The following is a 12,808-nucleotide window of genomic DNA, read 5'->3' on the forward strand; positions in this document are numbered from 1 at the left end:
ATGTTAAATTAAAGCATTCCAGAACCTTTATGTTTGTTTTCTTCTGTTTTCTCACTTTAATAAAATTCTTCTATCCCTACTAAATTCTGTTTAGATAAATACAGATTGCCAAGAGAAGCTCATGTGTGTGTGTGTTTTTTTAACATACTGCTTTACAAACTTAATACAATTTCACAGATCCAGAGAAGGTTATATTTGGGCTATTCTGGGGCCTACTTTGTCCTACCTAAATTTAGTAAAACGAACCCATGCCCACATACTGGCAGCCTATACTGCTCCATGTTGTTTTCTGTTTTAAGTGTAATGTTTTTTCCCCCTAAGAAACGTATTAAGTAGCATACAATTTAAATGACTTTGGACTTTCAGAACACAGAAATGTAATTTACAGGATGGTTTGTCCCTTGTGAAAACAGCTGGCAAATTAAACTGACAACGAAGTCCCATTATACAAAACAGAAAACCCCAGTACCATAACTGGCAGGATAGTGTTGATAGTTTTGGCAGGACTCAGGGTCTGGATTATGCTCAATTCTGTAGGTGTGGTCCTTCTAAGGTTGTTGCAATGGTGTGGCAGAAAAGCCAAGAGTATGGCAATCTGGTGGATAAAAAACGCAGCAACTCCACAGTGGTCACTGCAGCACTCATCACCAGTGCTGAGTTTATAAAATCAGGAAGGAATAAAAGCGACTGTAAGATATTTTAGCATGTAATTTTAGGGCCGGGAAAAGTTTTGTTTGACCTAATAGTCTGCTTTCCTAACAGGAAGAACTCCACCAAGGATAGCTTTTGGAACTTCTTAAATCTGAGACCAGATGTGACTGGGCGGGCTTAACCCTTTCTTTCAGCCTCCTATTAGAGATGCCAGCCTCCAGGTGGGACCAGGGGATCCCCTGGAATTCCAGCTCATCTCCAGACTACAGAGATAAGTTCCTCTGGAGAAAATGGCTGCTTTGGAGGATGGACTCTTGGGCATTGTATCCCACTGAGGCTCCTGTTCTCCCCAGGCACCACCCTCAAATCTCTAGGAGTTTCCCAAGATGGAGCTGGCAACCCTACTTCCCAAGTCCTGCCAGTGGCCAGGGGTGACCTGGCAACCCTAGCTTCCTTATCTGCTTTTCTTTTTACCATCCATTTACTTCCAGGAGGATACTAGTTCTGCATTTCAGTCAGTGAAGATAATGTAGGGTTGCCAACTTCCAGATGGTACCAGAAGATCTCCTGGGATTACAACTGATCTCCAGGTGATCCAGAGATCATCTGGAGAAAATGGCTGCTTTGGAAGTTGGACTCTATACCCCACTGAAGTCCCTCCCCTCCCCAAACTCCCCAGAATCCACCCTCAAAATCTCCCACAAGTTCCCAACCCAGAGCTCACAACCCTAGGATAAGTGTTGGAGTTATCTGGGTGACATCAGTAGCAGTGCCATCCTAAGCAAAGTTGCTACCTCTTGAGTCCACTGAAGACAATAGATACTGGGGTTACACCTTCTTTCCCCCTGAAGCCTCCTGCTCAGCTGTATGACAGGGGGAAATTTAATTATCCGGTTATCCTACACTTCTCCCAAAGAGCTGGGACACTTCTCCCAAAGAGCTGTCTGAAGAAGGCGGGATAGACACCCAGGCTCTTTCCCATTGGCCTTACAGCCATCATCAGTCAACCCCCTTTATTCAGGGCCAAAACAGATGCTGAGGTTCTGAGCTTAGCTCTCCTCTTGTGCAGAAATCAGTCACTGAGTTGGGGGATGGGACCTTATTTCAACCAGGCTTTTGACTAGGGGGCTGCCGGTAACATGGTGGCCCTGGCCCTAACATCAGCACCAAAGTAATATCTGATAGCCTGGCAAGGAACCTGGAATATGGCGATTGTTATATCTGGATGCCGAAAGAATGGTGCCATTGTTTACTTGCACTGCTAGCACTTTGCATTTTGTCGTGGTTTTAACTGTTTTATATGTTTTAATATTTGTATAATGTATTTTTATATATATGACTGTAAGCAGCCCTGAGCCTGCCTTTGCGGGGAGGGAGGGGGAGACAGGGGAGAATGGCTTAATTCTACCCCTGCTTAACTGTTGCGAAATGCTGGACTGGATGAATCACAAGTGGGAATTAAGATTGCTGGGAAAAAGATCAACAACCTCAGATATGCAGACAATACCACTCTAATGGCAGAAAGTGAAGAGGACCTAAAGAGCCTCTTACTCAGGGTAAAAGAGGAGAGCGCAAAAGTGGGCTTGAAGCTCAACATCAAAAAACCCTAAGATAATGGCATCTGGCCCCATCACTCCTTGGCAAATAGAAGGGGAAGTCGTGGAAGTAGTGACAGACTTCACGTTCCTGGGATCCCAGATCACCTCAGACTGTGGCAGCAGCCATGAAATTAAAAGACGCCTGCTCCTTGGGAGGAAAGCGATGGCGAACCTAAACAGCATGATAAAAAGTAGAGACATCACCCTGCCAACAAAAGTCCGCATGGTCAAAGCAATGGTATTCCCAGTAGTCATGTATGGCTGCGAGAGCTGGACTATAAGGAAGGCCGAGCGCCGAAGAATAGATTCTTTTGAACTATGGTGCTGGAGGAGACTCTTGAGAGTCCCTTGGACTGCAAGAAGATCAAATCAGTCAATCCTAAAAGAAATCAACCCTGACTGTTCCCTGGAAGGTCAGATAATGAAACTGAAGCTCAAATACTTTGGCCACCAAATGAGAAGGGTGCACTCACTGGAGAAGACCCTGATGCTGGGAAAGATTGAAGGTCAAAGAAGACGGGGACGGCAAAGGATGACATTGTTAGACAGTGTCATAGATGCAACGAACATGAAGTTGAGCAAACTTCAGAGGACGGCAGAAGACCGGAAGGCCTGGCGTGATCTGGTCCATGGGGTTGCGAAGTCAGACTCGACTGTGCGACTGAACAACAACAAAACAACAACAGTCCAAAATGCTCCCACAGGCTGTTTTTAGTCATAGTAGGCAATAAACCCATGAACCCACACTGTGCCTGTTTCTGTCCTCCCTCTGTCCCAGGAAAAAAAAGAGCCCTAAGAAAAAGGGTAAAGACATACTCTTCATGAGCACCACAACTGCACTTTAGATCAGTTATTCTGCAGTTGCTTTTGGTAACTTAACTTCACATCTGCATCATCATATTTGTTTTGGCCCTTAGAATAGATCCAATTAAGTGGCCATTCTTCTCTTGTTACCTGAACTATGAATTTATTTTGTTGCAGCTTATCTATCCTTTCTTCTTTTGTATCCTACTTATTCGTCTATAAGCCAGTCAGGCAACAACCTGTCTATTTTATTTTTTGTATGGCTCTTAATATGATAGGGCCCCCTCAGCCAAGATCAACTTGAAGTTAGATGAGATTCTGTTACAAGGTCAGCTACATCACAGTTCCTAACAATTCTCAGATGACAACTACAGAATTCCAAAGGTGCTTAAGTGCTCCAGTTATAGTAATCTCTACACAGCAGTATTTTAAGAACCTCCTATCATTGGGTTTGGTTGTGCACATTGTGTACAAAGGGGAGGGATGATTCATGCATTCGCTCCTGAGATGGTTACTGCCAGGGCTCTTTTTGTAGAAAAAGCCAAGCAGGAAGTCATTAGCATAATAGGCCACACCCAACAGCAGAAACACATTAGCATATTAGGCCACACCCCTGACAGCACCGCTCATTAGCACATTAGGCCATACCCCCATGTTACCAGAAGTGTGGTCATCCAGCCACACCCACCTTTCCCTTCTTATTCTGTTTACCTTGTTTGTTGTTAAAACCCAGGGCTTTTTTTGTAGCAGGAACTCCTTTGCATGTTAGGCCACACACCCCTAATGTAGCCAACCTTAATGAGTTTCTGCTATTGGGTGTGGCCTATTATGCTAATGAGTTCCTGCTGGGCGTGGCCACCTCAGGAGCCAGACGGAACTCCATTCCTGCCCCAAAATAGCCCTGGTTACTGCCATATTTCAGGACGGTGAAGCGTATACATAAAATCACTCCCCAGGTAAAATATCACAGAATGTACCACGTCAGATAGACAGATAGACCAGTAACATCTGTTGCACCATGCTAACAATGTCACACTTCTAAAACCCACAAGGCAGTTAATAATCAATTAATAAACAACACCAGCAGCAGAAGAAACTAAACTTGCAGCAGAAGTCATGGAAGAAAGCCTGGGGCAATGTTAAGTTACCTGGAGCTTCACACTGCAATCACGACAGAGGGGAGAGGATTCAACAGAAAATGGAGCACACAACTGGATGGAAACTGCCCTCAACCCATTGCTGCATATGGATTTCCACTTCTGGAGCAAATGTTTCCAACACCACCACATCCCCTCTGTTTCTCCCCCAAAGCGATATCTGTTCAATTGTTTTTAGAGAACATTTGCTTCACAATTAGCCAACACTGCTCAGCACAGAGAGCCATAATAATAAACCAGCCTCTCAATTCCGAAGCTCTGCATAAGTAATAATTAAAGTTAATGCCTTGTATTACCAAATAAAATCATGACAGACCCTGAAACTCTCCATAGTCGTTTTACCTCGTTTTCAAGTAATGGATAGAAAGCCATTTTTAAAAGGCCATATTACATTTTGAAGCAAGCTTGGTGTGTGTTATAGCATTTAAGCAACCATAAGCACGGGCAACCACTGTCGGCAATTTACTACGCTTGACCAGAAATAAAATGAAGTGAGCCATTTGCTGGAATCAGCTTCTGGCATAGGGCGAGAAAACATGCAAAATATGTTTTAACATAACTTCGTATAGCAAAGGAGATGGGGATCTGGTTACCTACGTGTTACAGGGAAATGGCAATAGCCTTCTCAGTTTTTCTCCTTCACTACTGCCAAGATAACCCTTAATGGATTAAAATGTTATGAAATAAATTCTGTACATAGAATGTGGGCTGAGATCATTTAAACTCATTTCCCTCGTGACCCCTTAATGTCCTGGAAGCTGTCAACTACAGGCAGTCTGTTCTTTCAGTGTTAGTTTTCAGTCTCCAAAGATGCATAAAAGGGCTTGTTTTCCCACAAAGTTTCTATGATAGTATGTGAAAAAATTACATTTTTTCCTCCTTGATTCCATGCATTTCATTGAAGTGGATATATCAACAGTATTGTAATGGCAGAACAAAACACTCCACATTTGTCTGAAAATGGGACAGGATTCAAAAGAAAATATACTTAAATTAAAAAAACACGCAAAGAAACAGATCTGCAAACAGCTAAACAACAGTCACAAAGAGGTAACTATTTCAAACTATGGAAAACCGTATTCAATAACTGATGCTGAAAAAGTTTGTCTGGGTGCAAGGGACATTTGTAAGAATCATGAGAATTCCTGCTTTCATTTTTAAACAAAGTTTTTAGCTCTAGTTACATAGAATGGTTACAGAGTCCAAAATCTGGAAAAGGATGCCCTGCCTAATGCTTTCTATACAACAAATCCAATGGAAGAAGGCATTTTAGCAATGCACAAGAGAGCACTTACACCAGAAACCTGCTCACTAGAAAGAGGGTTTAAGCACCTGGTGTGCCACCCTGAAGCCGGTCCCACTCCCAAACAGCACCCTACTTTATGGTCTTTTAAGCTCTAGCTAAAAATCTCTTCCTGGATATAACACAGAGATAACTGTCTTCCATCTGTCCCTAAACCACTGATTCTTCCCAACAGCTGGATTCCTCGTGGAAGGATTGCTAAGGAAAGCATCTTTTGGATGCAAGGCCCATTAATATTCATCCCACCACACATGATTCCCACTCCAGGCCAATACCATTCCTGAAGTGTTTAGGCACATGGAGTTATCCTTGAACTTGCAGAATTACATCAGCACATCACCAAAACAGATACTTTTATTGAAAAAATACACAGGTAAAAGAACAATGCAAGCAATCTAGGAACAAAAATTAAGATAGGGTTGTAATTTCTCTATTTATTGATAAATTTCTGTGTTAACCCTAAAGTCTTTAGAAAGCTACTAGGTTAAGAATCAGCATTCAGATATGACTGATCTGAGTCACTGAATATTGATTTTTTTCCCCCAGGTGGGGAATTTCTGATAGCTGTTCATAGGAAATCCCCTCTTTTCTGCTGCTTTCTCCATAGCCTCTAGAGCCATTTGCAGGCCTTAATTGGTCTGTGACTTCACAGTGCAATCCTATGCAGACTTACTTTAGTCTAAGACTGTAGGGCTGTGCTGCAATAGAGTTAGGGCCAACTAATGGAGACATTAGCTTTGAAGCTGGCCCTTCCCAATTACTAAATGTTGTTTGATGTGTTTAAGTCCCATGCAGTATGAAAAGGCACACCTTCAGTACTCGCATTATGGGCTTGCCAGTTCATTGTTCCAACAAATGGAAATCTGTGGTGCCCTATGCCACCTTCAAACTTCTTAAGTTTTAAATGCTCAATGGGAACGAAGAGGCATATAGGAAGATACAAGGCATATAGAAAGACAGGCTTGTCATTTTCAAACAGTCATGTTAAAAACAAGTTTCCTGCATCTTCCTGCATGAGAGAGAATGACCGAAACATTTAAAAACAAAAGCAGTAAAAGACCTCTTACCTATTGTCCTCCGAAGATCTTCACACTGGCTAATATGAGGGAACTTCAGGATTTCTTTCCACTTTTTGCTTTTACCTTTACGTTTTCCTCCACCCCCTGAAGAAGGGAAAAGACATTGGGATTAAATTCTTTGTCACATTCCTGTCTCATGTTTCTCTGGCAAAGCTAGCATGAATTTACCTCACATACTTTAGTGTAAAGAGAGAGATAACCTGAACCTACAGAGATCCTATGCATCAAAGCTCTCAGCTGCACTGTTGGAATACATGCAAACACCCGACACATATAAACATATTATTAACCATAGAAGTCTCCCTCCCTGCCCCATTCCAACTTCTTTGGGTGATGGGGGATTACTTAGCAGACTTTTCCAAGAGGCAGTGCCAATACTGAAGCCAAAATTAAATGAGAGAAAACCAGAAGTATTTTAAAGCAAACAAATGCACAAATGAATCATAATATTATCATAGCATAACAAATTAATCTCTATTTTACTTTCTGCAGCAAGAAATACTGCAGCTGCTCATTGCAAAAACTTTTTACCACCCGGACTTCTGGTTTTGGTGACTCCAAAGGCGGGCGCGCTCCTTCGGAGCTCTGCTAGGAGCAGCCCGTGATGCAGCGGACTGGAGGGGTGTCAGACGATTCCACCCCCCGGAGTCCTTGTAGGGGACTCCCAGCCTTGGGCACTGGGGGTGCCTCTCCCGAGGCCGCAGCCAAGGGATCAAGGCTCCCCCTTGCCCCGATAGGTCCCGCTGCCACAGCACTATGATGGCACTAAGAGAGTGAACACTGGACAAGCGAGCAGGTGATCTAGCGAATGCAAAGCTCTCCCTATGTTTGTACCTGGCATGGAATGAAGTGTGAGTCTCTTTTTTCTTCAACTGGTTACGCGGTCAAGTGCCTATCCAAAGCCCTGTTCTCTAACAGGGGAGGGGGAGGGATCTCACCCCCCCCCACAACTTTGAATGAACCATTTAAGCAATAGAAGGGGCTAGGAGAAACAGCGATTCTGGATTAAATCAAGTAAAGCACTGATCTAACTAAAGCAACTACCTAAATGAACTTTCACTGACTTTTCAAACTTTCCCTGTACTGTAAACAATGACTAACCGTGCAGAAAAGATGGTGACGAGAGCGAAGTACTCTCCAGGAACTACAAGATCAGCACATCCGGCTACCAAATCAAACTACTGACCTTCCCAATATGTTGGCTACAGCACTGCATCCTCTGCTGGACCAGATGACTAATCTTAATAAGAACTTTGAAGCGTTCCAAAAGCATCTGAAAGAAACAAACTTAAAAACAGAGGAGACTGCAAAATCAGTGGAAAAGATTGAAGCCAAGACAAAAGTAATTAAGCAAAGACTGGAGGTTGTGGAGAAAGAGAGGATTCTTGACAAAGACCAGTTTTTGAGACTACAAATGGAAAAAGCAGCTTTTGCTCTGAGATTTTAAGGTGTCCCTGAACTGAAGGGGGAGAATCTGAAGGAAATCTTAAGTGAAGCATTGGCCCCAATGACAGGTTTAACGGCGGAAACATTGCAAAGCAATATGGATATGACCTATAGGACATATACAGAATTTATCAAGAAAAGAAATTTGCCTGGGGAGATAATGGTAAGAGATCTATAAGGGACGTGGTGCTCAAGGCCACAAATGGGACAATCTTAAAAATCAAAGATGAAGAAATCAGAGTCTTAAAAGATACACCATTCGAAATAAGAAAGAAGAGGAATCATTACAAAAACTTGATAAGTTTTTTGCAGAAAAACTCCACACCATATAGATGGATAATACCGGAGGGACTTGTCTTCAACTACAAAGATAAAGAGGAAAAGATAGGCTCTGGTTTAAAAGCGAAGACTCTTTGGAACTGCATCAAAGACCAGCAAATGACAAGAAAACAACAGAGGAACAAGATACGGAAGGAGGCGGCAGCCCATCTGGAATGGGAGGTTCCGAAAGCACGGCGAGCAGTAACCTAGAAGAGGTGTCTGAATCAGAAAAAGGGGCTACAGCCCCCAAATCCCTGAAAGTCAAATGGAAATTCGATAAAAAGAAAGATAGAGGAAAGAAACTGAAAAAAATAAAATGTCATAGGTTTGAAAGTTTAATTGTTTCAGCTGTACTTACTTGACTTAACTATACAACTACCAGTTTGTAACAGAAGCTATAAGAAATAGCAACATTCCATTAATTTTATTTTAGAGGGAACTTTGACTAAACTCAAGATTAATCAGCTTATACGATCCTTGCTTAGCTTTATTTTTAGCGTAGTGTTTAGTGTTTGTAGTGTGTTAGTGTTTGTAGTTTGTAGTGCTTGTAGAAGAAAATAATTTTAAAAATCTAAAAAAGAAAGAAAACCCCTTTACCTCCCCATATCGATCCTTGGTTTAGTTGAATTTGGTCATATTTTGTTATGGCAAAGATTACTGACAGCACTATGCAACCATACTCTGAGAAAGCTTACAATATTTTTGTTACAACTTGGTTTCCATTAATGCAATTTCTTTCTGAACAGGATATCATTCTGAACAAACCGATTTACAAAGATATGATCTTTTTCTAGTTCTTTCTTGGTCTCCCATCTTTTTTTCCTTTGTTGAAAGTTGAATGTTTTGATGATTTAATTGTACTCAGATGGGCTAGTATGTTGTCTATTTTTTTGTATGGAACTTATATGTTTGGTAAATAAAATTTGTGCTTGGTAAATAAAATTATTTAAAATAAAAAATAGCAATTTTGGGTACTCTAGAGCAACTAAAGTGTTTAAAATCCTTGAAAAGCAGAGAAAACTCAGTGCAGGAGGAGCAACGTCAATTTCCCATAGTAGGTGCTCCATGAATCACCACTATGGAAGCACATCAAAATTAGTGTACTAGAACTGGAGAGAGGTGGAATTCTTCCCATAGGTTCACCCTCACGAGAGACTCCTCCAGATGTGATAAGAAAAGCCACATTATTCTAAAGTCTAACAAAATTTTATCCCAACATAAGCTTTTATGGCATAGAGCCTACTTCTTGAGATGCTCTGAGTGGATCCTCACACTGCAACCATTTTATGTAAGGGGTTGGGGGAAAAAACCCTCTACAGAGTCAAGGGGTCAAGGGGAAGGTTGATAGGGCCAAACTAGGCAAGATGGCATCCTTTCGGCTGCTATGGATATGACTATGCCATTTTACAGTCATTTAAAAACATTGCAAGCATGGTAGGCTGAAGTTCTCTTGCTCTCCCCCCACACCTTATTAAGTAACCAAAAGAAGTCCCCCCCCGCCCCCGTGACTGTTTGGCACTTGAAAATGTGTGTGGGAAAAGAACAGCGGTGCATCGATGCAACCTTGATCAAGATCGGATCTTTGCTGCATTTTTACTTTAAAATGGCAATAGCATCCTCATGGCAGCCACAAGAATGCCATCGAGTCTAGTTTGGCAGTTCATACACCCCATTCCAGCTGCTTTACAGTAGAATCTCCTTTTATCGAAAGCTGGTGACCTCGGAGTATTTTTTTAATTGACCTTCTTTTCTTTTTTTTGAAGAGGTGCCAGAACTCTTGGGAGGCAAATGAAGTTTTCAGTCTGCATACCAAAAACTCATGAATGTTTACATTTTAAAGAGAATTTTGTCAAAGAAGTTCTGGAACTCCATTCCGGCATGTTCCCCCAGAAAAAAGCCCTGTCGATATCTCTGGGCTCACTTACAGTCACATCTTTGATTAAATCTAATCATTCACATGTCCAAATCTCTGCATTTCTAACCCAGACCTATGTCTTCCTAATCAAGATTTTTTTTCTATCCTCTCAAGTCTTACCTAGCTGCACGATGCACATTTTCTTGCTGTAAAATCACCTTAGAGAATTTGCAGAACTGTACTGCAACATTAGTTACTAAATAAAGTACATTATTGGCTGAAGTGTCCTTATGAAATGTGGCAATCTGTACACTCCCTTCCTTTGCAGCAGCAATGAGAGTATGAAATAGTTGTTAGGAGCACACATTCAATGCAAAGTTGTTACCATGGGAGTAAAATCTGATGCAATTTTGTGGAGGAGGGAAGAAAAGATATGTACAAACATACCAAAATTGTGTGTTTTTATCATGCCTTTCTGTTGGGATCTGGAAAAAGAGTTCCCTAGTTACAAGCATGATTGGTGCATTATGTAGCCAATGGCTTCACCCTTCTCTTATTCCTTGTCTACCGGGGAAAAAAAAACCCAAACCCACAGCAGCACAGCCTGATGACTCATTTGCTTGTATCCAAGCACAATATAGCAGCCCTCTTTTCGCCTGTGACGTTTCTACGCTAAAGATCCCAATCAACGGCTTTAATCTGCCTGACCTTTCCAGCTCACAGCTTGTATCTTGGAGCTCTCCTCACTTGCTCTCTCCAAATACAACTTGGCAAGACCACGGGCGTACGTGTGCATGTGGAGTGAAACCGTGTACCTGTGGGGTGTGAGGACTTGAAGGACATACTGCTCCAAGACAGCTAGGCAAGGCAAACTGTCTGACTGGGCTAATCTCACCAAAGAGGATAGTAATTTCAGAGGTTGTGAAAATGAAGGCTATTCAACTACTGCCTTGTCTCTTGCTTTCATGACATCTTTTGAATGGGGAGGCTCTTTAGGCTCTCAGCTACTATTTTTAAAAAAAGATCTGACAGGTGCCATATGCTGTATGCCCTAGTTTCACCGCTTGGACTGTCTGAATAATTTTGACGTCTCGTTTTGAGGGCTGCACCAGGCAGTGATTACGTTGTTACAGTGTGGTCTCTCTGTGCTGCTTATTAAAGGCTCAGCATTTGGACAGAGGGCCTTTTAATGAATTAAGGATCTTTGATACTTCGACTATGCTACACCAGTGACAGTGCAAAAAATCAAGTGTGCACTGCTCAACAAGTAAGACTGACACTGGTGGATGGGGGGGGGGGAGTCACTGAGTGGACTAAGAGGCCTGACAATTTTATGCTTAACTATGGCATAGGGTCCCTGCACCAGGAACATGGTGGGTTGTCATAGTAAGTGCTGAACTGTGCAGCAAAGTCGTGAGGATGAAACTCCACATGTATACTTGCACATGTGAAAAAGCCACAAAACATCCTGCGCTTGAATTGAGGAAATGAGAATTACTAGTAACACTACAAACCTTGCATTGGAAATAGATTTGGAGGTCTGACTGTATCCTCAAGCTTCTAGCATGAGTAGCCAAAAGGGCTGAAGGAGGGATGCAGAAAATTCCCTGTTTTATGGAAGGATTAGATAGTCCCTGGGATGGATAGAAGCAGTAAGAATGACACTCTCGGTGATCCATCAGCATCACATATGAAGTGCTGCAGATACCAGTGCCTGAACTGATCCATCCTATCCTCTTTGTCTGCATTAAAGAAGTGGAGAATCAGCTTGGGCTTAGCACACTGGCATTACAAGGGATCCCTGTGCAGTTGTTTATTATGGATTAATAACCTTTCAATCACCTTGGTTTTGATACAAATGCAAGTGTGGGAAGTATTAATGGAAAGATCGTGGATATTTTTTGCACCTATAAAGAGACTTCAAAGGAGGGAATGACAGGAAGAGATTTTGGGTCAATTAACAGGGACAGATGAATGCATGATTGCAAACACACTCCTGTAAACATTCCCGTAGCATATTATGTGCTATGACTTCATGGCCACAAAAAGACTTGCCATTAATAGATCCTGAGAACTTCTCTGAAATTCTAATCTGCATTAACAAACCTAAAAGGAGAGAAAGAGGCTTTCTTTGCTTCTTCTCAACCCATAAATATTCTTAAACACTCTGCAATAAAATGACACAAACTGGATCATTGCTGTCATGCATGGGAAAGCACGTGTTGTAGATGAGGGGCAGATAGACCTTGAGAGTTATGAAGATGGACCAGCGAGGTGGTGCCCCCAATACTGGCAAAGCCTGGAAAGAGCTCCGTCTCATTAGATTAAAACATTTTATAACCCAGAGTTGGCTGCCCTCTGGATTCCAGAACCTGGCATCCAGATTGATTGATGCCCTCTGCACCCAGGGCGGTGGTGGGGCTGAAAAGGAGCTGTCCCTTTGTGTGCAGGGTGAGGATGGAAAGCCTGAGAGGGGGCTACAGAGTTTGTGCGCAGCACTTGCTGAGTGTGGGCCGGAATGTTGCATGCTGCTGCTTGGTGCCTGTGCACCACTGATGCAGCACCCTGCCGAGGGTGGGCCAGATGTTCAAGGA

This window comes from Gekko japonicus, unplaced genomic scaffold (genome assembly GCF_001447785.1).
Source record: "Gekko japonicus isolate JY-2015 unplaced genomic scaffold, Gekko_japonicus_V1.1 scaffold1224, whole genome shotgun sequence".
Lineage (NCBI taxonomy): Eukaryota > Metazoa > Chordata > Lepidosauria > Squamata > Gekkonidae > Gekko > Gekko japonicus.